The 16150-nt window shown below is 39.5% G+C and overlaps 1 long non-coding RNA gene and 1 pseudogene across 1 annotated transcript; both read left to right on the top strand.

The window, feature by feature from the left end:
• Positions 1–344: 344 nt before the first annotated feature.
• Positions 345–9008, top strand: LOC104428370 (annotated as a pseudogene).
• A 1178-nt stretch (positions 9009–10186) lies between these two features.
• Positions 10187–12749, top strand: LOC120290341. The gene is made up of 2 exons (XR_005548256.1): positions 10187–10828; positions 12451–12749. It is a non-coding gene; the product is annotated as an uncharacterized LOC120290341 (long non-coding RNA).
• The last annotated feature ends 3401 nt before the right edge of the window (positions 12750–16150 follow it).

Genomic DNA, 16150 nt, shown 5'->3' with positions numbered 1-16150 from the left:
TTCGGGTTACTGGGGGAGTAGTCCGCCCGTGTACAAGTTCGCCAAGAACATGCAAGAAGAGGCGGACTTGGCACGGGCGTGTCTACACAAAGCCTCCAAACGCATGAAGAAATAGGCAGGCAAGAAGCGATGGCACGTGGAGTTCCAAGTTGGAGACCAAGTGTAAGCCAAGCTACACGCGGTTCTTCGATACAAGGACGTGCACAAGGGGTTGATCCGTCGCTACGAGGGGTCATTTCGAGTGCTACAACGGGTTAGGAAGGTCGCATACAAGCTGGAGCTACCACCAAAGCTGAAGGTGCATTCGGTGTTCCACGTAAGTATGCTCAAACATTTCCAAGTTGATGAGGAAGACCCAGATCGAGGAGAGTCACAATGAGTGCCGCTCAGGGCAAAGACCTTGTATGATCGAGAAGTCGAAAGCATTTTGGCGGATCAAGTCATACGGAAGAGGTATTGTGCGGCCAAGCGCGAGTATTTGATTGGATAGAAGGGTCTTCCAGAGAGTGAAGCCAGTTGGAAGCCCGAGGAGAGTCTTTGGCAATTCAAGATAGAGATCGAAGCCTTTCACGCCGAAGACGCGACGAGGGCGTCGCTTGATTAGGTGGGGGAGAATGTCACGGCCCGAAAGTTAGCATGTCCAAGAGGTTTCTAGAAGTCGGGCGTGACACCTTCTGACCCTCGCCTTATGTTCCCGAGATGTAGAGTATTCTCCTAGGGGCGGGCGATACTGTATTTGTACGCATACGTTAAAAATGTGAGTAGCTGGTAGTTGGCTATAAATACCGGTGGTTGGTAGATGGGGAGGTGCAATCTCCACCGTTAGATCTAAGGGAGATCTACGGATAGGGTTTGCCTTATACTTGTATATAAATGGGTGTCCTCCCTCATTGTATTCTCATTCACAAGTTATATGAAAAGCATAGCTTCTCTCTCTAAGAAGTTTCTCTCTCTACAAAGTCCCTTGTGAGTCGAGTGTTGAAAGGCTGCTTAAGGGTAAAACCTTAAGGCCGAACGAGTAGCCTTTGAGTGAACGAGGAGTGATCGAGAAAGAATCGATCGGCCCGTGACACATGTCCCCTCGCTGGATTCTTTCTCGTCGCATTATTTGCCTCATGCTTCCCAATCCTGCTCTTGTCACCGATGAAGGCATGACCAGACATTACAAGTTCAATTTATGCACATATCGTCCTTGAAACTATTTTTGAAATGAGATTGTATTCTACACATGAACAGTGTATACGATAGGTCCATGGACTTGCAGGATGACAATTCCTATTGCGATCTTTTCTTTCTAGACACATGAAATTGTATTTGATAGGTTGTGTTGTAATGCGCTCATGTTGCACCAAAAGTATAGTCACTATAAATGGGAAATTTTGAGGCCCACAAGTCATCGTCAAGGAAGGCAATTGACTTCTAATTGAAGTGGTTAACCATGTCCCAAACAACATCTCAATTCACTGGTATGACAAATTGCATTGAGTTGATAACCCACAAACCATTGCTGATTAATGTAGTCAATAGAGAGGCACCTTAATAGTCTAGTCCAAGGCTGCTCTTCAACTAAGAGAATTGATTCCCTTTTATGTGTTTTCTCCACAAATTAGGTATGGAGTTTGACAACTTCGGTCAGGATGGGTAGATGGTTCTGCATATGTGACTCAATGCCCGATACAAACTGACCAAAGTTATGTGTACAACTACACCATTGTAGGCCAAAGAGACACTCTTTGGTGGCATGTGCATATATCATAACTACGGTCAACTCTCTACGGTCCTCTGACCATCCTTCTAAAACATAATGCTTCTTATCCATTCACCAAACCTTACAAAGAAGTCCCCATCATCTTTGGGAATGCATTAGAGATTATATTGATTCAAGCTCAATGTTGTTTTACATTGGCTTTCCTGATTACCAAGAATTTAACAAAGAGTACAAACATTCAGGCGAATGGTTTAATTTGGATCCTGAGGTATTCATCATTCAAGTCTTGCAAACCAGTGGAGGACCTAATGCTTGCGATGCCTATGCCATCAATGGACTTCCAAGACCATTGTATAACTGCTCTGCCAAAGGTACCGTGGCTTGCATTATGGATTATATTTCCTAAAAATCTCATTTCCATGGAAACTCTGAAGGTATATTCATGATTCATGAAATAAATATTTCACTAAATTAATTCCTACAGACACATCCAGGCTCAAAGTGAAGCCACAAAAGACTTATCTTCTACGCTTAATCAATGCTGCACTTGATCATGAGCTCTTCTTTGGCGTTGCAAACCACACACTCATTGTGGTCGAAGCTGATGCTATTTATCTGTTACCATTTGAGACCGAGACGCTCCTAATCGCCCCTGGACAGACCACAAATGTCCTCAAGACAAAACCCCACTACCCATAAGCCACTTTCCTCATGACTGCAAGGCCTTACGGGAGTCGTCTCGGTACATTCGATGACTCTACCGTCACTGGCATTTTAAAATATAAACCACCCCTTAACAATCCTCATCGGTTCTTCAATTAAGCAACATCCGCTCCATAAACCGACCCTCCCTTCTTTGAATGACACTGCCTTTGGGACAAATTTCACGAAGAAGCTCCGGAGTCTAGCAACCACACAATTTCCCGCCTATGTCCCTCGGAAGGTTGACAAAAGCTTCTTCTTCACAATCGGTCTCGGAACTATTCCATGTCAAGGCAACCAAACTTGCCAAGGACCACAAGGGACAATGTTGAGTGCTGCTGTTAACAGTGTCTTTCACAATGCCGACCACTGCCCTCCTTCAAGCACACCGCACTGGTCAATCGAACGGAGTCTACAGCACGGACTTTCCGAGCTACCCAAAATCCATATTCAACTTCACTGGGACCCCACCCAACAACACAAATGTGGGCAAAGGAACAAAACTGGTGTTCTTGCCTTTTAACACCAGTGTTGAGCTTGTCATGCAGGACACGAGCATTCTTGGTGCTGAGAGCCATCCCCTTCACTTGCATGGGTTCACATTCTTTGTTGTGGGACAAGGATTTGGCAATTTTGACCCACATAAGGACCCTGCAAAATTCGATCTTGTTGACCCATTTGAGAGGAACACTGGGAGTGTGCCTTCTAGGGGTTGGGTTGGCATAAGTTTTTTAGCTGACAACCCAGGTGCTGAAGAAAAACGTACATAATGCAATTGCAATTACTCTGTCATTTTTATGTTCGAGCACGAGCGGCCATGGGGCCGTGAGCTTCGAAGGTTGACATTGGCCACTTGCAACCACCCACGAGCTTCAAAGGTTGAGGTCAGATACTTAAGCAAAACTTCGAGATAGAGCGGTCATGGTGGCCGCAAGCTTCGGAGTTTGACCATGGAGGCTTGTGACCACCCACGAGCTTCGAAGCTCGACCTTCAAGCTACTTCGAAGCTTGGCCTTGGCAGGTTGTGACCACTCGCGAGCTTTGAAGGTCGAGGTCAAGCTTCAAGCTAGAGTGGTCATGGCAACTATGAACTTCGAAGCTTGGCCATGGCGACTTGTGACCACCTGTGACTTTCAAAGCTTGACCTTCAACTTGCTTCGAAGCTTGACCGCCGTGGTGGCTTGCGACTACTCGTGAGCTTTGAAGGTCGAGGTCAAACCCCCGACCAAGTTTCGAGCGAAGAGCGGTCATGGCGGCCGTGAGCATCGAAGCTTGGCCATGGCGGCTTCCTACCATCAGCGAGCTTCAAAGATCGAGGTCACACAAGCCAAGCTTCAAGCTGGAGAGGCCATGGCGGCACTCATTTTCTAGACAAGAAAGTACTGTTCTTCCTTGATGAATAGTGCAAACTTATTTATTTTTTTATTTTTTCCTTTTCTTTTTCCAATTTGGTGCTTATGTGGCACCACATTAGAGTCATTTGTCCCTAAAAGTGCCACGGTGGATCCATGTCAGCTTTTAAATGGTGATTTTGGACGGAAGTCTAATAGAGGGCAAATGTATCACGATAGACAGAGTTTGGGGTTTTTGGTATCCACAAACTCGTTGCTTCCCATCAATTTTTTTCCAAAAAGAACAGCGGCCCAAATTCATCGCTGGCATTGTCTACAATACTTTTTTTCTTTTTTTCTGTGGAAGGGATTTGCAAAGAAGGGAAATACTGCAGGATTTCCCTAAGTCTGCGTACACACTTAATTTGCTATGGTCCCCACGGAAGAACATCTTTTTCGAGCATTTGTTGTAGTGGACTTACAAACTTTGTAATTTTTTAGACAAAATCTCGAATTTAATTTACAATCCGAAGGAATTGTTGAACCTGCTTGTGGAAGAGGTTTTCATTAGGAAAGCTTTGCAATTCCTTAGCAATATAAGGACTAAGATAATAAGTTTCATCTTTGAGATGCATCTTAAGAAATTCAATCTCTTTCTGGACAATAATCATCTTCGTTCGAGATAACATAATGCCATACATTCGCACTAGGTTTGCAAATTGGGCTAATAATTTGCAATGAGAATCCTCATCTAGACTATAAAGGAGGATATCATCAATGTAAATTTGAGCATTAGCTAGGATAAGCTTGAAAATTCTGCACATAACCTTCTAAAACGGCGAAGGAGCTGTTTTAAGGCCAAAAGGGAGCATTGTCCAGTAGAAATGATGATTCGGAATGCAAATCCTAGTTTTGCTTCTATCTTTAAGATGAATTCCCAACTGTCAAAAGCCAGCTTTAAGATCAAACTTGGATTATACTTTTGCCTGGGTGACTAGAGAATAATAAATTCTGATGTGGTAGAGGAAACCTATCATCTTATAAAAATTGATTAAGAGGCTGATAATTGATAACTAGCCTCATCTTTCCTCTATTCTATTCTGCTCCCTTATTAACATAAAATGCTTCACAACCCAGTGAGAATTTAAAGGGCTCAATTAACCTTTGATGCAGCAAATCCAAACATTCCTTTTGTGCTAAAAGCAAATGTTCTAGATTCATTCCAGAGTGGCTGGCTTTGGTGGAATTAACATCCTTGTTTTTCTTGAAAGGAAGATTGATCAAGAAATCGGGATTTTTTCACAAAGGGTTAGAGCATTTTTTGACAAAGTCTGAGTGAAAATCTGCACATACCCCAAGAAGGGTTTACAAGATTGGATCCAAAATACTCATTTAAATGGTGAAAAATCTTTGGATGTCTACAAATTCCTAGAACTGCCTTTTGAACTGTAGTCCATTCGGCACATGTTTAAGTTTGGGAATTTGGGTAAAGATATCTCAAGTGATAATGATATTTTTGTCTGGTGAGTTAGAGTCAAGGATCTTGGTAGTAATAGAATACTGGGGAAGGAACTGCACGGTGACGAGTTTACTTTGTACTCTTGTAGCAAAGATATCTTTAGAGGCAAAGTTAAAATACTGAGTGTATGACGTCCAATATTTTTCTAGGAGTATCTTTGTATCAAGAATAGAAGCACTGACTCCAATATCTATGAGGGCCATTAGAGAAATAGACTTGTCATACTTAGATGGGTATATTTTAATGGGAAAACATGGGAGGATAGAAGAAGTGTGTACACAGAGATCTTAGATTGTGGGAGGTTTAAAGAAGAAGAATACATTTTCTTTAGGTTCTTCTGACGAGCTTCCAATGTCACTAGTTTGTGACCACGTATGGATAGCACATAGAATATGCTTAGTTGGTTCATCTTCTAGGGAGAAGACTAACTCAATATCATCATCCTAGAGTAATACTCCAATTTGCTTCTCTATCTTCTAGATTAAATGGGAATTTCTTCCTTTAACTTTTGCACAATTCTTGGTAAAATGAACTTTCTTGTCGCAAATTTAACACCTGTCGATTTTCGACGCCTTCTCGAAGAGTTTCATCTAGAGCGTCTTTTTCACAAATATCTTCATTTGCGCCTTTTCTTTGTATGTCCCAAAGAGAATCTTTTGAAGTGTCTTTATTTATTGCATTGATCCCCACAAGAAGGATCATCAAAAGAATCTTTCTTTAAACACTTGATTCTTAATTCAGGCTTTTGACAAGCCCAATCAAGCTCCTTATTGCTTTTGAGATAATTTCTAAAAGCCTTCTTATTGATGCAGAGACCATCAAGGGCAAGATGTATCTCCCATCGAGTTCTCCAAGAGGAATATTGGCAATAATCTTTTGTTTATTTTGGATGAATCTTTCCACAATTTGGCCAATCTATTTTGGAATAGAGGCAAAAATGCATGCTTCAGGTGGGGATTAGCTCTAAGAGCATAGAATAGTTTAAGAATTTCTTGGAAATGCTTATGAAGGTGCTTTCTTTGTAAAGAGCAGCACTTTTTTTCATAAAAAAAATTCTCATCTTATAAGCTCAAGAAGATCTTTCGGTTTGACAATAAAGAATTGGTGGATAACCTAGATCATATAATGAGAATCTGTTTGAAGTAGAAACATCATTCGATCCTAATCAGAAATAGTTTTCCACCAACTTTTAAGCTTCCAATAAATCTGCTCACGAACTCGGTTAGTATTTCATACTGATTTTTCAACAAAAAGTGCCTTAGTGTTGAGCCAAGCATGAAATTCTTGCAATCCATCTAGCCATTTAGAATATGGAATATCGTCGAGTGTGAAGTAGTATTTTGAAGCCGAAAACTTCTGTTGAGGATTTGAGTCATGAAGGCATACTAATTCTGGCTCGGATGAATTTGATTCTTTTTCTCTTTAGGGAGATTCACCATAGAAATAGCAGGTGCATGGGATACTAGTGTTTGTGGCTCAAAGGTTGAAGTATTTTTGGAAGAAAAGGAATCCGATTCTGAGGCTGACTTAGAGATATTTTGCTTGGCAAAGTCAAATGCAGCAATAATTGGTATTTTTATCTATCTTGATCTCGTAGGAAAGGTTCAAGTGGATTTGAATCCATATGAGAAGAGGGAGGTTCTAGAAAAGGTTCAAGAGTTGTCTTTTTTCTTCAGTGATCTTTCTTTGCTTTTCCATTTCCCTAATACAATTTCAAAGTGTAATAATATCTCGTTGATATTTTTTTAGAGCCTCATCAATAATTGAGGCAATTGATGTAGGTCTAGAGGGGCCCACTTCCATTGGAATGGCTTACCAAGGCTGGGAAAATGGATCTAGAGGAGGAATGAATTTTCTATCCTGCAAGGGCTTAATTTGTCTCTTAGATTTTTTGATTTTAATTGTCTGGTCTTCCAAATAATTATGAGAAACATATCTGCTAGACTCCATTTATTGGAGTTTCTTTTGGAATGTTTCAAGCAATTTGTTTGTGACCAAAGCTATTTGATCAACCTTTTAGTCAACTTGATCAAGATGAGCTTGGACAATTGAAAGCTTGGTGCCAATTGTCTTGAGAGCATTATTCTAGGCCAAAGCATTTTCTAACTACCAATTCAAGATAGCTTCAACAGCCATAACTTTCTTTTTTCTTCCATGGTCGTTAATATTCGTGGGATTCGGAATCTTAGGGATATGATAAAACCGATTGTGAGTATCTATAAATTCTTCCAGAAATGGGATACTAGAATGAGATCTTTTCGAAGGTGGAAAGTTTAGAGTGGTGGAACATACAAATAGAAGGAAGGACGGGTGGTGGTTCTATATTTGGGGAACATAAGGGCTAAGGTTCTTTGGATACTTCCAAAGGAAAGGAATTCTTTTTAACCCATTCGTGGATGGGTTTATAGAAGGGTGAGACAACTAGCCTTTAGGGTAAGGGTTTCTTTCTAGGTGGTGACTGAGGAGGTGGAGGAAGTTCACATGGTTCGGGGACTTTTGGAGGAAGGTGTGAACAAGATGGTCCATATGAGACCATGAATTGATATTTACCTCTATCTTCACCAAGAGGTCCAACAATGGGGTCTCCGTCAAGGTATCTCTGGTAAAGTTTATCTTTGACCCTTTCTTTCTTCCATATGGCCTATCATCTTCTTCTTCATCCGAAGTATTTGTGCAAAAGGGACATTGGCAATCAAGATCCCAAAAGTAATGTCTTTTAGAAAGGTCTTTATAGTAGTGAATAGGATGTCCCTCTTGGTCAAAGGATTCAGTCATGGATTTTGAATCTGGATGGCCATCATCAGTTGGAACATTAGCTACATAGGGTTGCATCATAAGAATAATAGGAAAGATAGAAAAAATGGTTTCTTCTTTTTTTTCTTACTAAATTTAATGACAACCGTGCCATCTTTTTTCTTGGTGAACTTAAATTTTGTGGACTAGATAGGTACGGAGTTTTTGTGGGATTTTTCATAGTCAGTTACCCACATGTCTAGAAGTAACTTAATTAATTGATCTCGAGGAATTTGTCCGGGCACATAGATACAAGATGTTTGGTTATTATCCATCGAGATGAACAAGGCATCTTGGACCCAATAAACCACTTGGTAATGCAAGATAGCAATAATAGAATGAGTTTGAGGTGCTCCAGTAATCTATAGCTAAACCTTAGGGGTTAAGAGGAGTCATGGATCCGAAAGAGCCATATTGGAATTGGGAAACAACATAACAAACATTATTCCTACATTGAGGGTGGTATGAATGGTACCAATGGAAGCCCAAAAAGCGAGTGTCTGAGAAAGTCATTTGAACAATCATAGAGAAGCCCCTTCCTTTCATGAAAGGACAAAGCAAGTCTAATAGCACCAAAATGAATGTGCGTACACCCTTCTTGTATCCATTATCATGGAAAGTCATAAGAGATTTGAAGGGTAACAAAGTATTTCTGCTGAGTAGTTAGGATAGGATAAGGATCAAATTTCAAGGATTGGACATATTCTTTAACTTTTTTAGGAGTATACTTAATAAGATGCTTAATAGAGCAAATTGGTGAAAAAGAGGATGGCCTAGTAAAAGTAAAATACGAATTTATAAGCAGAAGACGAGTCTTTGAAATCTTATTGTCTTTGTTGAGGCAGGAAATCTCATAAACATAATCAATTTTAGAGACATTAGAAGTGCGATGTTCAAGAGGAGGACTAAGGGAGATCGGAGCATTTACTGTGACATAATGATTTTCAGGTTCTGATTTCGATTGGATAAATTGGGCCTTTCATTGACACGCCTATAGTGCCTTTCTTTGAGATAGCCACTCACGAGATAACTAGACTATTTGGGGAAGTTATTAAGAGATTTTAATGCAATAGACTTGAAGATTCAATTAGAAATCAACTGCTCAACCGTGCTAATCTGCAAAGGTCATTATAGCATTGTCAAAATCGATAAGAGATCGGGGATAGGTCGATTCAACTAAGATGTGTGATTAAAGTGTGGATGATTCCACCTGATTGCAAAATTTCCATCAATCGACACTAGACCGATTTTCTATCAGTTTGGGTACCTTGTACCCGTAATTGAAATTTTGAGATTTTCACGACCATTGAGAGGTGTCAATATGTCAAAGTAGTACATTATGGCTTGAAGAAAATCGACCACGGGTCAATTGTACTAAAAATTTCTGAAAACTACCTAGTAGCCTAAGTCACGCTAAAATCGCGCTAGATTGAAATAAACTATGAATTTGAATCTGATTTTAGAAATTCAAAATTCTGTCACATCACAAGTCATTTTAGGAACGTCGACTCAATCTCCGAAGATTTTTTTGCAAACTGAGACTTTTTTGGGAAAAAGTCGAGGTAGAGCCGTTTTTGTCCAGACAATGTCAGTGACCATTTTGATCACACAATTGAGAGGCAAATGGGTTCAATTGGTGAGGAAAAATGCCAATTTGATTGTTGTTATGTTGGTTGGATTTTTAGAGACCTATTTGAGTTGATTTAAGAGGAAATTGAAGTCCAATTGAACCAACCTCCACCAAAATCCGTAGCACCCACTTAGGCCCAACAATTAGACCACTTCAAGTTTCTAGAAGAAGGCATTTTTGGCTGAAAATGGGCTGTGGATGACAGCATGCAAGGTGGACTAGTCAAGGGAACCAAGAAGATGAGATTGAAGAGAGAATTGAAGAGAATTTGAGAGAAAACTTGCGAAATTCGTAGCCCCCCACCACCCATGACTATTGGACCATTTCAAAGGTCTTCTAGAAGGGATTGGTGGCAGAATTGTGGCCATGGAAGATAGCAACCAAGTTGGACTTGGTCTTGGGGGACAGAGATGAGGATGAGGCTTGGTGGCCCCCTTCAACCCAATCTTGTCCCCCTCTCCATCATCCATCTTCTTTCTTCATCCTCCTCCTTTCTTCATTGCTAAGGTGGTAGAAAAGCTCAAGAGGACAAAAAAAAAAAAAAAAAAAAGCCAACCCATCCCCCTTGGCCATCGACCTCTTTTTCCCCCTAGTTCCTCCACATCCAACTTCTGCTCTAGCTGACCTTTCGTCGAAGATCTGAGTTAAAAGTTACCTTCCCGAATGAATTAGCTTACACTTCACCCACCACTGCGACTAGGAGAGACAGACCATTCAACGAGCCCGGACATGCCTTGAATTGAGCTACCGTCTATCCTGTCCGGCCACCACAAGCCGTGGGTCGTTGGTCCGCTGGTCTACTACTCGCTTGCACTATTTTGCGTTTTTCTTCATTTCTCTCTCATTTCAACCCTTACTTTGCCCATCCCAACCATCAACAAGTTCCTCTTGACCCTCTTGACCCTTGGGAGCCTCCAATTGCCAACCATTTGCTCACGTGAGCTCCGATTAGTCCGTTTTCGCCATTGAAGCTGCTGGTTTCTTCTTTGATGTTCAACCCAGAACAAAAGCAAAAACCAGTAAGGGTTTTCAGACTTTGTGGGCCATTTTCAAGCCCTTCATGGCCTCGCTTGGTGTTGCCGCTCGGAGGATTATCGCTCACCTCCGTGTCATTGTCGCTATGGACTTGCCGGATCGCTAAACAAGTGAGTTTGCTCACTAAACCTTACTTAATAGGTTAATTATGCTTAAGTGTTGTTTAGATTAGCTTACGTATGGATTAGTGACAAGCTAGAATGGTTAGATTAGTCTTAGAATGGATTAGTGTAACTTAATTAGTGAGATTTGTATAATTGATGATGGATTAGTTGAATCCAGTGGAAATTCTGCAATTCGGAGTTCTGGACCCTTGCTATTTTCCATTTTTGTAGATCGAAATAGGTTGCAAATTTGAGGTTGATATCTTCTAGAGAAATTTGTTAGACATCATATGCTATAACATATATTTTTCTTAAGATTTTTAGGGATCTAAAACAAGGAGATATCAGTTCCATCATTTTCAAATAGAACCTCAGTTTTCATTGGAACTGGTGACCTTTCAAGATCCTAGGGGTTTATATCAACTCTTAGGGTTCGAATTTCGAAATTATTTGTTCACAAAATTTGTTTGTCACATCTTTTAGTTTAACATAATCAAATTTTAGATCAAATGGACATGTTTTGGACCTCAAACCAAACTGATTTAGGAAAACAGACTTTTTGGAAATAGATCCAGTTTTTGGTGCTGGATTGAGCGATTTATTAAGCCAAATCTAGAAAAATATGGGTTAAGGTGTCTGCATGAATTTTTTTTTTTTTTATGTGTCCTATATAACATACTCAAATTGGAGAATTTTCTGAGTTCATTCAGGTAAGTTTCTGGATTTAAACTTGGAGATGTGCGAGTGGGCCTATTATGCCGATTAAAGCCGGTTATGATTTTGTAATGGTTCTTGATGCTTCACTTGCTAGAAATTGTGCATTTGGTGCTATGGTTACTTTGTGTTATGCTTGGAGGATTATGCGTGATGAGGCGCGAATAGTTATGCCATGGTCATGGTGTTATTGGTGCAATGTTTGTTAGTTTATGCATAATTAATGATGTATGGTTGGTTTGTGACATGCCTAGAGCCTAGGCTTGATAATTGTGTGCTGGTTAAGAGAATTCGCCATCCGCTATGTGTCGGGTGAACGATGCTTTCAGATGGAAAATCGTCTTAAGGTAGACGTTGCCATGCTCGATGGGGCGAGACAGCACTTAATTATGTGATGGATAAATCCACTATGTGCTGGATAGATTTGCTGTATGTCAGTTAAATCTGCTATGTGACGAATAGATCCGCTATGTGACGGATAGATCTGCTATGTGACGGATAATTCTGCTATATGTCATTTGGATCCGCCGTGTATTGGTTAGGTCATGCTTGTGTGACCGTAGTTACCTGAAATGCATGATCGATTGAGGTGGGGTGATTGGTGGAGATGTGATTTGAGACACTCTAAATTGAGCGTGAAAATGTGGGTTAAGTTGAGAAAGCTACCTGATAGAGGTAGCGCCCTTTGGGGCTGTGATTTACCACCTTAGCTAGGTTGTGCCCATGAGTGGCCGCGATTATAATTGAGACAAGTATTTGATGTGATTGGAGTTGGTAGCCATTACTAATTGTCTTGACTTATAAGTAGTCTGGATGACATGAAATCGACTAGTTCGATTAACCGTTTTTGATCGGCTTGATGACTTGATTGAATAAAATGATCTGGTGAATATATAAATTGTGCTGACCTGCAGGAAGGAACTGAGGCCAAGGCAAGCTTCTGTGATTATATGATTGTGTGATTAAGACGTCTTAAGCGTATTACCCTCATAATCGGGGTTTAGCGAGTGGACTCACTGAGATTTATATCTCACCCCGTCGTGGGCTTCATTTTTCAAGACCATAAGGTGGAAGACCTAGAGTCGAGTTGAGGAAATTTGAAGTGTAGGTCAGATAGAACAGTTCGTTTTGAGAGTCGGACTTTTGAAGTCTTGTGTTGGTAGACTTTTGTATATGACTCAATTGGTTTATATAAGCATGTTTTGTTTTTGAATGTGATGTCTTGCTTTTTTATCCTGAGATGGTTACTGTCAGGGGATTTGTTATTCGCTTTCGCATGTGTAATAAAATGAAAGGGTCGGTGACTCATCTTGGGAAGTCGCAAAATTTTATCGACCACTGAAGGATGGGCACGCGCTTGAGGATCGGGGCGTGACATTTACAATGGAGGGTGTGGATATTTCGGAGGATTCTATCATGGTATGGAAATTCTCCCCCTTTTTTGCACTAGATAATCAACTTCAAACTAAAAATGTGTTGTAAAATGCCATGGTTCTATTATTAGAAAATTGGCCTATGATACAAGTTAGGGAAAAATGAAAACAAAATTTGTGTCAGATATGCTATCCTACATGCACAACCCTTTCTCGACCTCAGAATAGAGACTGCATGTTAGCCACCAAAGCGACGAGTTTGTGGACACAAGAGTTGAAGATTCACTCAAACGAAAATGCACTATCTCTCTAGTTTAAAGAAATTGTGATAGTAAAATATGGCATCAAGAAGATCGTATTCCATCTTATAGGACATCATTTTCTTGTGGAAATGGACATTCTTTATTATCTTAAATGCTGAAGTTTAAATAAAAGCAAATTCAACATCCACATCTTCTTAAATGGGTAGAATTGTTTTCAAAGTATTCCTTTGAGACCAAACATATTGTGGCAAAAAAGAATATACTTACTGATTTTTCGTCCAAATCAAAAAAATTTACAGCTACGACATCCATAAATATATATGTGATCAGAAATCCAAAAGGGATTTTAAGGCCTGAGAGATAAAGCCCAAATGGCCTTCATATCTATACCGACCAAAAATTCGTGAGTTGATTCAAGGTAATGCTCTTGCTGAAAATCTTGGAAGACTTATGTGACAATATCATTTCCATTTTTTTAGTGAATATGGTGGTCTTCTCTTTAGGTTAGATGGACTACATCCAAAATATACGTTTATTCATCCTCTCACTTTCTTCCTAGAAAAAGAATTCCCAGACAGACTCAAATAGTTTTATTAATATTTATTTCATCTTTATATTATTGCCATTGAGTTTCCAACGGTTAAGATGCCTCTTTTATCAGCAAAATTAGTCAAAGTGGAAGCCAAGTATAAATATTTTGGGAAAATACTTAGTTGGTTCAACCATTGAGTGCATGGAAAAATATTTTCTAGACCCAACTCAGAGCATGCAAGCCTGAACTAGAACTTTCTACTATCTTTTATTGTTCAGGCCATGGGTATCTATCCGATCTAGTGGAGATGTGTAAAACTCCAGTAGACGTCAAAGTATCCACATATAAGTCCCAATCTATTTCAAATGAGATTTTTGCAACACTCAATTGTAGAATCTTAACTTATCCTCGACAATATCAAGAGTTGCAAAGGTATCGTGCCAGCACAATCAAATAATTCTGTCATAAGCATGGCTAACAAAAGATGATCCTATTTCTTGGAATCATTGTGATGATTATCACGCAACTCGTCCACTGATCGATTCTTATTTAAGAAGATACTACGAGATGAATGTATCGGACACTCTCTTGTTCGCTTTGGGAGTGTAAGTTTTGGTGCCGTTTGTGTACATTTGTCCTTAGCTTATCAATATATTCTTACCTTTACCAAAAAAAAAAAAAAATGTATCGGACACTTTTAAGTCACCAACAAAATTACAAGATCTAGTTTCATCATCATCATAAGACCCATGGCGAGGACTATGTCACAATATCTTTTTTATCATGGTGAATTGCAGCTTTCACTCAAACTATGTGTTCACAAAGAAAGTCCATCACTTTAACTTGGGTATCTACCCTAACCTAGTATCCCAACAAGTTTTACTGATTCTCCAATAAGCTCTCATCAATCATCAAAGAGACAAAGGTTGCATGAATCAAATGCTGAAGTTTCTCTAGCAATTGAAGGAGTAGAGAAGCTCCTCGAAGCACTTAGGTAGCAGTATCTAGAAAAAGCACTCCTAATTCCCCTGATGTTCAGTGTAACTCATATTAGCCTCTAGATGATTCGGGTGCTAAACATCTTGAAGCCCTAGAAATCGAAAGAATCATCAAGGAATCCCGAAGGCAAAAAGATGGAGAAGACTCGGACTCAAACAACGATACTGAAGAGCCTATCCATAAACATAACAAGTGAAGGAAAAAAAAAAGATTTTGCTAGAGACCTATTCAAGACAAAGCACAAGAGGCAAAAGAATCATGTGAAGGAGATGAAAAATTTGACCCAAAGTACTATATATACTATTCATGTATTGTTTGGCACTATTTATATACTTTTGGCACTATTCATGCACTATTTGGCACTATTCATAGTAATGTAGCAAACGGAGTCTGGCTCGGTGTATCTTTAGTGGAAGAGTGGGTTTACTTTGGAGTTTTTTTTTTCCGAATTGGGCTTAGAAAGGGTAGAAATGGGGTGGGCTTGAGGATAAGATCAATTGTGCCCTCTAGTCTAAACTGTTCTAGTTGTGTAGGAGGTGAGGTACACTCTAATGTCTCACTTGGTTTTTAGACAACCTCAATAGGCTAGTGGGGACTTCTCATTAAAAAAAAAATTTACAACACTCCAAAGTCGTGAGAGGTATGTAGGAGAGCCCGCACTTGATCATGGATCTATTTTGTAGGCAATACCCCTGAACTTATTTTCCTCCATACGAAGGGATAGGCCGTGACAATTAAATATCGATCTTACACTCTTCATCCATTGGATGGGTACATATACATAAATTTATTTAGTGGTCCACTAGACTGAAAATTGGATCATTGGTAATCTACCTTTATACACATAGAAGTGGATATTACTCATGTGAAAGTGACCCACCTAATACGTCCATGTGCTAGCACATGCACTCCTTTATAGATATAGAAGTGGATATTACTCGTGTGAAAGCGTGAAAGTGACCCACTTGACACGCCCATGTGCTAGCACATGCACTCCTTTATAGACATAGAAGTGGATATTACTCGTGTGAAAGCATGAAAGTGACCCACTTGACACGTCCATGTGCTAGCACATGCACTCCTTTATCTACTGATCTAATTTTTAGGGTAATTTTAGCATATTTTATTAGTTTATTTGAATTGACGATTGTGTTATGAGTTTTCAAAAAAGTTTAACAATATAGAGATACACGTTATGCTATGATATTCATATGACCTTAAATTGAAGACTACGAGGCTTTCGTTGAAAGATTTTTCACAATATTAAAAACCAAATTACAACATGATAGCCCATATTTGTGATAGATGATATTAGTGAAATATATATATATATATATATATATATATATATATTCATTTCTACAAGAAAATTTCATCACAAAAAATTAATTTTGTGTATATTGCAAATAAGTGAATATAAGAAAACGATGAAAATAATTATTAGCAA

The sequence above is a fragment of the Eucalyptus grandis genome, chromosome 2 (genome assembly GCF_016545825.1).
Source record: "Eucalyptus grandis isolate ANBG69807.140 chromosome 2, ASM1654582v1, whole genome shotgun sequence".
NCBI classification, from domain to species: domain Eukaryota; kingdom Viridiplantae; phylum Streptophyta; class Magnoliopsida; order Myrtales; family Myrtaceae; genus Eucalyptus; species Eucalyptus grandis.
The sequence above is the reverse complement of the archived record's forward strand: the minus strand, read 5'-3'. Positions and strand labels throughout refer to the sequence as shown.